General features: G+C 34.8%; 1 pseudogene; it reads left to right on the forward strand.

Annotated features, from left to right (window-relative positions):
- Window positions 1–3,023: 3,023 nt before the first annotated feature.
- On the forward strand, window positions 3,024–7,111 carry LOC141413680 (olfactory receptor 4C6-like; annotated as a pseudogene).
- Window positions 7,112–11,545: the final 4,434 nt, after the last annotated feature.

The raw sequence follows: 11,545 nt of genomic DNA on the forward strand, positions 1-11,545 counted from the left end.
TTATTTTTTTTAAATCTATAAGATAAACAATACTGGTTTTGATATGTAAGGATGCTTGATTTAAATTAGACATTTTATTCAGGGAAAATATTAGGACTATGTAATAGTTCAATCGGTTGATTGAACTATTGTTAAGGACAAGTATGAGGCTTATGTATTGCCAGGTCCTTTACATATTTTAACTCTCTTAATGCACCAACAAGTATTGTTAGATAAGTTTGTGCCATTTTATACAAGATTGTGAGACTCAATGAGGTCAAGTAACATGTCAAGTCTTTGGATCCTACTTCCTTCAATCTTCCTATGTCTCATACACTTTCCTAGCGTGATGTAAAATATCAAATCATAGATTTGATCATTGGTCATATAGTGAATATCTTGAAGCTTTTCCAATTATTTGGTGGAGGATACTTTCTTCAATTCCTCTTCCTACCTTCACTTCCCAGATTACTCATACTCTCTTGATTCCTCTTTTGCTAGCAAAAAATCAACTGAAACCCTCATTCCCACAGATGTATGAGAATCATGAAAAGTGGGATACAAGGGGTTCATAGAAATTGACATATGGGTTAAAGGATGTTTGGAAGAAAAATAAGCTAAACAATCATGGAGTTGATTTGATAGATCTTTTAGACATAAAGGCAGAGCTTTGTAGGTTTAAATATCTTTTTTGTAGGGTTTTTCCCATTATTCTAATTTCTAGAGAATTATAAATATATATATATATATATATATACACACATATATAATGTATGTGTGTATATATATTAAAATATATATGTATGTGTGTTTATATATTAAGTATATATATGCATTTTCAAGTTTTTATATATATGTATATGTATATGTATATATATGTATAAACTTGAAAAGTGGTGCTACAGAGAGTTTATAAAATTTCAGTTTATTTTGTTTATCCTCCACCCAAATATTTGTTTAGTGTCAACAGCATGTCAAATAATACTAGGAGCTGGATATAAAGTTTTGAACAATATAAATAAGGGCCATGACTGAGTAGAACTTCAATTCTCATGGCAGGTGGATGGATAATAAGTGAACACATTAATGAACTACACAGTTTTATTGATGCATTAAAAGTATGTAGCAGAAAATAGTTTTTAAGCTGTTGATGCAGAAGAAAAGAACTGTTCAACAACTGTTAAAGCATTGCTAATGTTTTTTTAGACTTAAGTGTAAATAACCACATTATTTACCAATTTTTAAAAAAAATGCCAAGTGATCTAAGGTATGTATTTACTATGAATATGATATCTCCTGTAAATAAGTAAAAATGGCATCTTGAGAGATGAAAAAATATTTCTTGATTAAAACACAGATAGGTATCAGATGCCTAAATATGTGGATAGTATACTTGTGATATATCAGGAATAGGGTGATAAGGGGAAACAAAACAACCAAAATCTCCTGGGGGTGTAAATAACACAAAAAAGTTGGATAAACACTGTTCTAACCCATGTCCAAGTGGTTAGTTGAGAGCATAGAGTGAACAAGTGCTGTGGTTGGACTATCATATGTGAAGATCAAATTTAGTAAAATTGAGGCATTTGTTTTCAGAGCAACATGAGTGGAATGCAATGGACTGAAAGTCAAATATGTGAATAAACCAATTGTAATCTCTGAAGTATTTATAAATAGAGGGTATTGACATATTTTTACTACTGAAGGTAGAAAAAACAGAGGAGGTTATAATACCAAATATTTCTAAGTTGAAAACATTGTTTTAGAATAGTAACTGTTACGAAGTATGAAAGAATTTAGTTCTTAATTTTTTGGCTGAGGTCCATCTTTTAATAAAGTTGTTAAAAATGGCAGCTACCATGGAGTTAGATGTGACACAATTTCAACAATAATCTGAACAGGTGAATAGAGTTCCAGACTGGTTGTTAGAAAACTTTGAACCAGGGTACTTGCTAGGTAGCCCAGAGCTGGGTAGGAGGCCCTACCTAGTTTGGCTGTCCTGTTACTGAACAGCAGAGCTCAGTTGTGTAGTTAATTAAATAGGTCATGCTGTAATCTGGTTTTTTGCTCGTGAAGTATCAGCTTGGCCTAGCTCCAGTGAAAGTCTGTTCCAGGGAAATCCAGATCACTGCAGGGGTAGTTGGGAGTTTACTGGTACAATGATTAGGTCCTCAAGTAGTTGAGGTACAGCCACAAAGTGATACAATTGAAATGACGCAAGTATGCACCATTTTGAAATTCTGAGCCATTTGCAAATGGCACTCTGTCCTCTTTTAACCCAGGTCTATTATTCAAAGAACAACTTATAATTAATGATGTTTCTTCGAAAATGTTGTTTGTTAACTGTTTACAAATTAAGCTCAAAATTCAGCCAAATTACAGACATAGTACCACTGATAATTTTGTAAGCAGTTTTATTTCTGGCTTCTTCTGTGGACTTTTCCTAGTTAGAGAAAATTTAAATCTTCTGCTAAACACAAGATTTTTTTCCTATGTAAGTCCTGGACACTGAGAGCATCTATTTTTAATGTTTCAGTAAAATTATCAGAAAAGTTATTTCAATAAAAATAATTCTTCAGGGAACAATTGGATTGTTTGTTTTTTGAACAAGTCCTTACTTATTTTTGAAATCTAATCTGTTATGATTCCTTGCTCCTTTGTGGAAGAAAGTCTATGTGAGTATTTATTTCCCAGATGGGGCTAGACCCCTGGTCACCTTAACCTGATCTTTGAGCACTACCTGCACAATCTTTGCTTTTTACTTACCAGGATCATTAAGTAACTGGTGCTATCTTTGTGAATCAACTGACACATTCACAGCTATATTTTGAACATTTCAGTTATCTACCAACTTGTTTTATTTGTGTGCACAAATTGTGGTCTCAGAACGAAGAGTCTTGAGCTCCCAACAATTTGTGGCTTTATTTGCTTTAGATCTTTTGGCAAGTTTTCAAGATTTATATTGTAAGGAGGATATGATGGCAGTGATTTAACAATGAATTGAGAGTCCAAGGCATAATTTAGCTCCTGAATTTAATTAACGCATGTCTAAGAATGGAAGTGATAAAGATAAAGACGACAAATGGGACTTGGGGCTAGCATGCCAGAGGAATAGCAGTGAGGCTTGGATTATAGTACTCTCATTTCTGGAGGCAGGGACTGGCATTGGCATTGCTGAGACCCATGATTAAGTGAAAATTTTCTTGGATGAATTAAATTTTATGGATTTAATTAAATGACTAATATGTACCACAGTATTTGGAATTTGATGGAAAGATAATAAGTTAACCATCTGTAAGCATCCTCATAAGAAGATAAAACCAATCTAAAAATGAGCAATGAAGATAATTTAGTTATTGCTAGTATGCAATCTATATAGGTGCATGTTACAAAGATCCAGGATGACAATGTTGAAAAGAGAAGGAGTGAGGGATTAAGTGTTGCAAAGGATTTGTTGCTAGAGGGCATAGGCAGAGGTAGCAGGAAGTTATACTTACAGGAAATGGAAAAAAATCATGAGGAATATTTGAGCTATGCCCTCCAAACATTGTTATGCCTGCTACTTCCTTTATTATCATGAAAGTGCTATAAGGCAGAACACAATATATTAGTAAGGCTGAAGAGCATAGTAGTTAGTAGCCCGTGCTATGAACTTAATCACTTACCCGCTAGAAGGCTTGTATCAAGTTTTGCAGAGTTCTCTAAGCCTTATCTACTTGGTCTGAAAATGAGGGGAACAATGTTTTCTATTTCACGTATTTTGGGGGTATTAAAAGAGAATTCAGCATCCTTAATAATAATCACTTAGCATATATTGAGTTTAAATTTTATTATTTAGTTTTGAAGAACCTGAAATCAGTAAATAGCTTTTTTGAGACAAAAAATTAAGTTTACTCACTCTGAACCCAGAATATTTCCATTTTATGAAACAGGCTGAGGTGTGTTTTCTAGCAGTAAGCTGTCATTACTGCTCTTGGAGGGAGACATACAAAACAGGGAATTGATTACTGTTGGGGAAGTTTTTGAATGTCAGGCTAAGTTGAGTGAGTCACAAGAGAATTGTGATAGATTTATAGATTTTAAGGTTAGAAGTGGGGTTATTATTTTTAGTACACATTGTTTTAAAATATTTTAGGTCTTGTGATTGTTTAAAGGAAATCTTACTTGGAAGTATAATAAATTAATGCAAATTGAGCTGAGTTGCTGTTTTTGAAAGGAATCAAGACCCAAAGACGGCTCCTTTGAACTCCAAGCATCCCACTAATCTATGACAACTTCTTTGAGAGTCAGACGGATGAGCAGTGTAGCATTATATACGAGGAAGGTAGAGTAAGAAGGAATGAAATCAAGTTGTCCTGATTTTTAAGAATGTGCTCTCTCAGCTGGGCACTGGTGGCTCACACCTGTAATCCTAGCTATTCAGAAGACAGAGATCAGGAGAATTGCGGTTCAAAGCCAACCTGGAAAATAGTTCATGAGACCCCATCTCAAAAACACCCAACATAGAAAAGAGATGGTGGTTCAAGGTGTAGGCCCTGAGTTCAATCCCCATTTCCACAAAAAAAAAAAAAAGAATGTGCTCTCTCCAGTTCATTAGGGCTATTCAAGAACAACTTTTAAAGTTCTTGAGTTGGATGTGGGAGAGATTGGGATTAGTATATATTATAGATTTTCAGGGAATTTATTGACAACTGTCAACTATATTCAGCAAGGTAGAAAGAATTAAGACAGTGGCCTCTGCTATACTTGAACCAAATGGCCCACAACTTTTGCTTGTGTCCTTAGCAAAGACACGTTTAGTAATTACTGAAGCAGCTCTTTTTTCCTATCTTTTTAAAAGATAAATTCTTGCTGTGAATTAAAGACTACCCTCACTCTCACTATAAAGACCATGCTGGCCTCCAGCTCATGATCCTCCTGACTCTACCTCCTGAGGGCTGGGATCACAGGCAGGTACCACCATGCACTATGCTGTCCCTCTGGTTCTGGCTCACATGTGGAGGTGGTATCAGCTAAGTTGTAGATTTGGGTTCCTTGGAGCAGAGAAAGACTTAAGTTTCCTTTCCTTTATTCCCCATAGTACTGGGGTGTGAACTCAGTGTGCTCTTCCTTGTGGGATTGTTATTGTATTTACTGTAGAATCATTGAATTAGAAAACACAGTGATCATAAAGCTACCTCACTGAAGAATAATGAAAATGGAGTTCTATCATTAAGGACAATATCTTATTGATAATGAGCATTCCGTATTAATGTAACAGAAACAATGCAGATTGTTATTAGTATTAATTTGGAATCAGGAAAAGCAGATTTTAATTTGGCTTAAGTGTTTATTAGTTGTGTGAACTTTTTTTCTACCCCTTTACAGCACAGAATCTAATCTCTAAAATGAATAAAATGTATCATAGGATATTTCACTGCATAACACATAGTAGAGATTCACTAGATATAATCAATATGTATTAATATTAACAGTCAAATTTTAGAATGTAGACATTCAATGGAAATGGTATAGCCATTGATAAGTGGAGAGTTCTTGGGATGTGAGCTATCTGTCCCATAACTCTTCAACTGAAAATGTTTAGTACATATATTGAATACACAAATGAAAATTCATATAACATTTTCCAAGTTTTAGATATGTGTAATGGTAAATGTAGGTCAGCATCCCAGCTTCAAGGACCAAAAATCAAAAGCTAGGAAAAGTCTCACGTGTAGGCAGTTTACTTTGGAAAACAGAATGGGAGCAGTGGGGAGCGTGAAACAGGGAGGGAAAAAAGCTAGACCAAGATTTGTTAAGTTGGTTGCAATTTATCCATTGCCTCCTATCTATGAATGGTAAACATTTTCCCCAAGGGTGGTAATTATATCATATTTCTAGGAGTACATGTGTGATGAATAATGAATAATGAAGCATTTTTCCCTAAGTGTCACAAGCAGAAAGCACCAAGACAGAAAGCAAGAATTGCACCAGTGCAATGTGATCTTGTTTTGAGATGTGTTTGCTGTTAGTAGAATTGAAGTTGCTGTCAAGTTTTTATTGTTAGAAGGTAACTTCTGTAGGGAAAGACAGTAAATATTAGTTTAGGGGGGTATAAGGTGGTGTAACAATGCAAAAAATGCCCACCACACCCAATGATTACTAACTAAAAATTGTATTACTTTTTCAGATCTTCCAGCACAGAGAGATGTGCTTTCACAAACTCAGGCTAAAAGGAGAAACCAAATAATGTGACTGAATTCATTCTTTTGGGTATTACAGAGAATCCAGAGCTGAGGAGAATATTAGCTGCTCTGTTTCTAATGATGCACATAGTCACAGTATTTGGAAACCTACTCATTGTGGTTACTATAACTGTAAGTCGGAGTCTAAGGTCACCCATGTATTTTTTCCTTGTCCTTCATGGATGTCACCTACTTTTCTGTCATTGCCCCCAAGCTGATTGTGGACTCCCTTTCTGAGAATGCTACCATCTCCTTTGAAGGATGCATGACCCAGCTCTTTGCACAGCATTTCTTTGTTTGTGAGGATCATCCTTCTCATTGTGATGCCCTATGACTGCTATGTGGCCATATGTAAGCCCCTTCACTACATGACCATCATGAGTCTGCAAGTGTGTAGCCTGATGGTAGGAGGGGCTTGGGTAGGGGGATCCCTGCATACAACAATTCAGCTTCTTTCCATGTATCAAATACCTTCCTGTGGTCCCAATACCATAGATCACTTTATGTGTGACCTATTTCCTTTATTCAAATTGGCCTGCATGGACACCCACATCCTGGGGCTCTTAGTCATCCTCAATAGTGGGGTGAAGTGTGTGACTATCATCCTTATTCTCATTGCTTCCTACATTGCTATTGTTTGCTCCCTGAAGTCTTCTAGTTCTGAAGGGAGGCACAGAGCCCTCTTTACATATAGTTCCCACTTCATAGTGGTCATGTTGTTCTTTGTGCCATGTATTTTCTTGTACATGAGGCCTGTGGTCACTTACCCCATAGACAAGACAATGGTTGTGTCATTCAACATTGTTGAACAAATGTTAAATTCTTTGATCTATACCTTGAGGAATGCAGAGATTAAAAATATCATGAGGAAATTGTGGATTAATCGAGGGACACTGGGTGGTCACTAATTTACAGGCCAATGAGCCAATCTTTCCTACAAATGAGTGGAATCTAACCCTTCTCATTGACCCTGATCTGTTGGGCACACAGAAGTCAGTGACACTTAAGGTTAAAAATGACAGTGGCCTAGACAGTTTACTGCTTTTGTCTCCAGGACATCACACCAACATGTTTTGTATTATATCCTCTTTCTCACAAAGCTCTAAATATACTAAAAAAAAAAAAAAACTTATTAGAACAGACTGTACCTTTCTCAGCTCAAATTTTCTTTTTCTTTTTCTTTTCTCTCTGTTGGAATGATCTACCCCAGAAGATTTTCTTGACTGACTCAGTGATTTTGTTCCATGTCTAAATGAAGTATTACTTGGAAAGATAAGTATTACCTGATGACTTTCTCTTCTATGTCCCTTCAAGTATCCTCTACTTGTACATTTAAGTCAATCTTTAAAATTTCCAATTACAAATATCCTTTAGAAATATTCCTTGACTTTTATATTCATCCCCCACCCAATGTAGTCATCATTGTCAAGGCAAGGAGTATGTTTATTCCTTCATGATACAACCCCAATGACGAGAACATTCCTAGCCACCCAACATGTGCTCAATAGATATTTTGTGTGTATATAAGTTTAAAGAGACTTAAAGTCTTAGAAACATTTGTGAACAGTCATAAGGAAAATAGGAGAATAAGTGAATACCTATGAGCACTTTAGGAGTTAGAATCCTCCCAGTTTGCATGCTGCCAGGTATCCTTTGTGAAAGTAATCTCATTTTATTCATGTGCAATTTGATACAGAGACCACCACTGTGCCAACATTCTCAACCACATGTGCTTATTCTTAAGTGAAGCATATGAAGGAACACTTATGGTTTGATGAGGATATTTTAGTATGGAGTGTGTGTTTTAGTTCTGTTTAGTTGCACATTCTGTAATCCCAGATGCTCAGAAAGCACTGGCAGCAGGATTGTGAGTTCATGACCAGTTGATGGCAAACTTAGTGAGATCCTATTTCATAAACAAAATAAAAACAAAAAGGCTGGAATATGGCTGAGATGGCAAACTATTTGACTAGCACGTGGAAGACCCTAGGTCTAATCTCCAGCATTACAAAACAAAAAATTTTCTTATGTTTTCAAATTTTATATTTCCTGTGGAACTAGAACAAAATATATAGGATATATGGTAACAATGTTGTAGGATTATTTACAGTATTAAGAAGCATGACTTTTTTTTAAATAGCGTGCATATGTTTAGAACCTTTCTACCTCCAAGAATCACCAAGTATGTGTAATGACTAATGGTTCATTCATCATTGAAAAGGATTTATTGAGTCTTTATGAAATTTCATATATCCTTCTGGGAAATGGATTTACAATGGTGAATAGCACAATATGCTTTCCTCATGTATTGGAGCTCAATTGTAGTGCAGGAGACATAAAATGTACAAATGAAAATTTAGAAAACAAAAATTAATCTCTGATCCTCCTAAAATTGCAATGGGGTAGTACATAGGTGATCTTATGACTCAAGTTAGGTGGATGGGGAGATTTTCTGGGGAGAATTTCTAAACAGATCTGAATAATGGGTAGACACATTCTCACACATAACAATGAGGAAAACACTCAAAGAAAAAGAAAAGAATTTGTACAGAATACAGTTTGAAGTGAAGAAGGTATAAATAATCAGTACACAGTGGTTAGGTGAGTAGGATCATGGTGCAAGTTGAGATTGGAAAGAAAGGGAAGAGCACTGGTCAGAGAATTATATTACTTTTTAATCCTTAAATTCACAAAGAGCATGGATATCAAAATGACTCCATCAGAAGAGAATTAAAAATTCTACAGACTTATACATGATTTTAGAAAGAGTTTCAAACATAAACGCACATAGCTTATGTTTAACTTTTACTATATCAATGATGGAATATAATATTTGCTTCTTGATAACGTTTTAATCAAATACCTGCTCTATTTTATATTTCTTCACCATGCCTATGTCAAAGAAGAAAAAGACTTTGCTAATATAATTTTGGCCTGTGTAAGAACTATATACAGAACATTTTCTTAGTTTAATTATAAAATTAAATAAGTTGAAGGGTTAGATTCCTAACCTTAAACATTGTTAATATACTTGAGGATTTTTAGAACCAAAAGTAGGCCCATAACCTACATTTTCCATTACACGGTAAAGAGATATTCTGGCATCCATGCTAAAATTATTATTGTTCTTTTGGATGCTAAAATTTCTTCTCTTGTATGTTGTATAGATCTCCTGAATTGCTTTACATTAAATAATTTTATTTATCAAACACAGTATGTCTTCTACAGGCAGATAACCACTTTTCCCAGCAACATTTTTTGAAGAGGCTGAAAGTGACAGGGAAGTAGTGAAGAGGTCTGGTAGAGATGAATCAATTTGGGTTGTAATACATTTGTGCAAGGAAACAATGCTAGGAATCTCTCTGTATGTATAGCTATCCTTATTTCAACTCTAGCAAAACCACCATGTCTTTCTTATTATTGTTTATAACTACTCTTCAACAAAATTGGAGAAAAGGGTAGAATAAGTGGGGTGGGGGGGAGAGGGAGGGAGTGGGGAGCAAATGGGGAGCAGTGGCCCAAGCAATGTATGCACATATGAATAAAGGAATAAAGAAAAAATTCCTGGCAAGGATGAGGGGAGAAAGGACCATTTTACACTGTAGGTGGGAATGTAAATTAATGCAATCACTATGCAGATTTCTCAAACATTAAAAATGGAGCTACCATATTAAAAAAAGAAAACACAGCAGATCATTACCTCACAGTTCACTATCTTAATTTTTTCCATTGCTGACTTTTGAAACAAGTCTTGGTCTAAACGTTTTTAATAGGAATTTGCTGTTACTAATAATAGTTTGAAGAGCATATGATAATGAATAAAATTCAGTGCTATTCATGATATTAAGACATAGCAAATTAGGAACACTTTAGCTGGGAGAAGGAGATCTTCCTAAAATACTACTATAAACATCAAACTTAATGGCATTTTAAAAATGGATTTAATTCCTATTTTACTGGTAAAATTGAAGACATCAGAAAAGAACTTGCACATACCCTAACAGCTATGGTAGATGAGTCTTCCAGTATCCACTCATTTATGTACTGCCCTTATCTTCTACTATAAACTTAGTATCTGTTCCCCAATGCAAATCCAATGAAATTGATTTGCCTCTATTTCATCAGCCAAATCAAGTCTATCAGAAAATGTTGATGACTCAACCATCAACACATTTTCCAAAGTCAATCATTTCTAATTGCTTTTAGAGCTGCTATCTAGTTCCCAACCACTACCATATTTTATCTGCTTCTTACCTACTCTGCCTAGTTTTATCTCAGCATTGCCTACTCTAATATTTGGTCTTCCACAGAGAACTCAGAGATGTTAAACTCATGTCAGATCATATAATATCCCCCCCATGTCACTCAGGGTAAAAATTAAAATCCTTATAACTACTCAAGTTCTGCACTCCTCTTGCAACCGATCCCTTGATGATTTGTCTATAACTCTGCTATCTTTCTGGTCTACATACTGGCTCTCTTAATCTATCTTTTCTGATTTGACTTTTAAAAATTATTACCTTATTTTTACAGCTGAGTAAAAATAACATATTTCTAATATTAGCTTCCCTGTTTCATTTCACAATTAATTGTTGCTATTATCCAACTCTGTTCTTCATAGAAATTGTTAATAAAATATTAAACAAAACAGGACATAATAGAGTTAAAAATTCTAAATGACATCTAGGATTCCAGAATATATTGTTAAAGACCTTTTGCTAAGTAATAGTCTAAAAATATCCTTTCCAGGAAGTATGGCCAATGTAGGGTGATTCTTCTGTGTCAGAGCACATATGTAAAATTAATTAAAATAAAAACCTTCATGGTTCATTCTATAGGCTATTGAAATGTTGGTGCTTCTAGGCCTTAACTTTTCTTACAAATCATTTTAAGTCTATATTTCTTGTGAAGTGTGAATAGACACAAAAGTATGTAGAATGCAATGTTCAAAGGCTGTAAAAAGCAGTTAATTGTTTGTTATGGTCCCTCTTGAAGTGGCCTGATGAGTTAGGTCCAAGTTGTCCCTCAAATTTCAGTCTCAATGCTATGTCCCTTTACTATGACACAGACTTTTCAAAAAAAAAGAAAAGAAAAAATTCACTTTGGATGCCAGCAATTGCGATTTTATTTTTGAGATCATAGAGTATCAAAATCACTTTCTAAAAGGAAAAATATTTGGATCAGTATATAAATCTTTCCATTATCAATATGAACTATTCTTTTTTAAGTACTCTTCTGCCCCATCAGTACAAGTCTTCCTAATGATTGATACTGACTTATTCCAGAAATCAAGCTATTACATTTAGTAAGTATATAAGTATTTTGTCCCAATTCTACAAAAG

Source organism: Castor canadensis, chromosome 1, assembly GCF_047511655.1.
Source record: "Castor canadensis chromosome 1, mCasCan1.hap1v2, whole genome shotgun sequence".
NCBI lineage: Eukaryota > Metazoa > Chordata > Mammalia > Rodentia > Castoridae > Castor > Castor canadensis.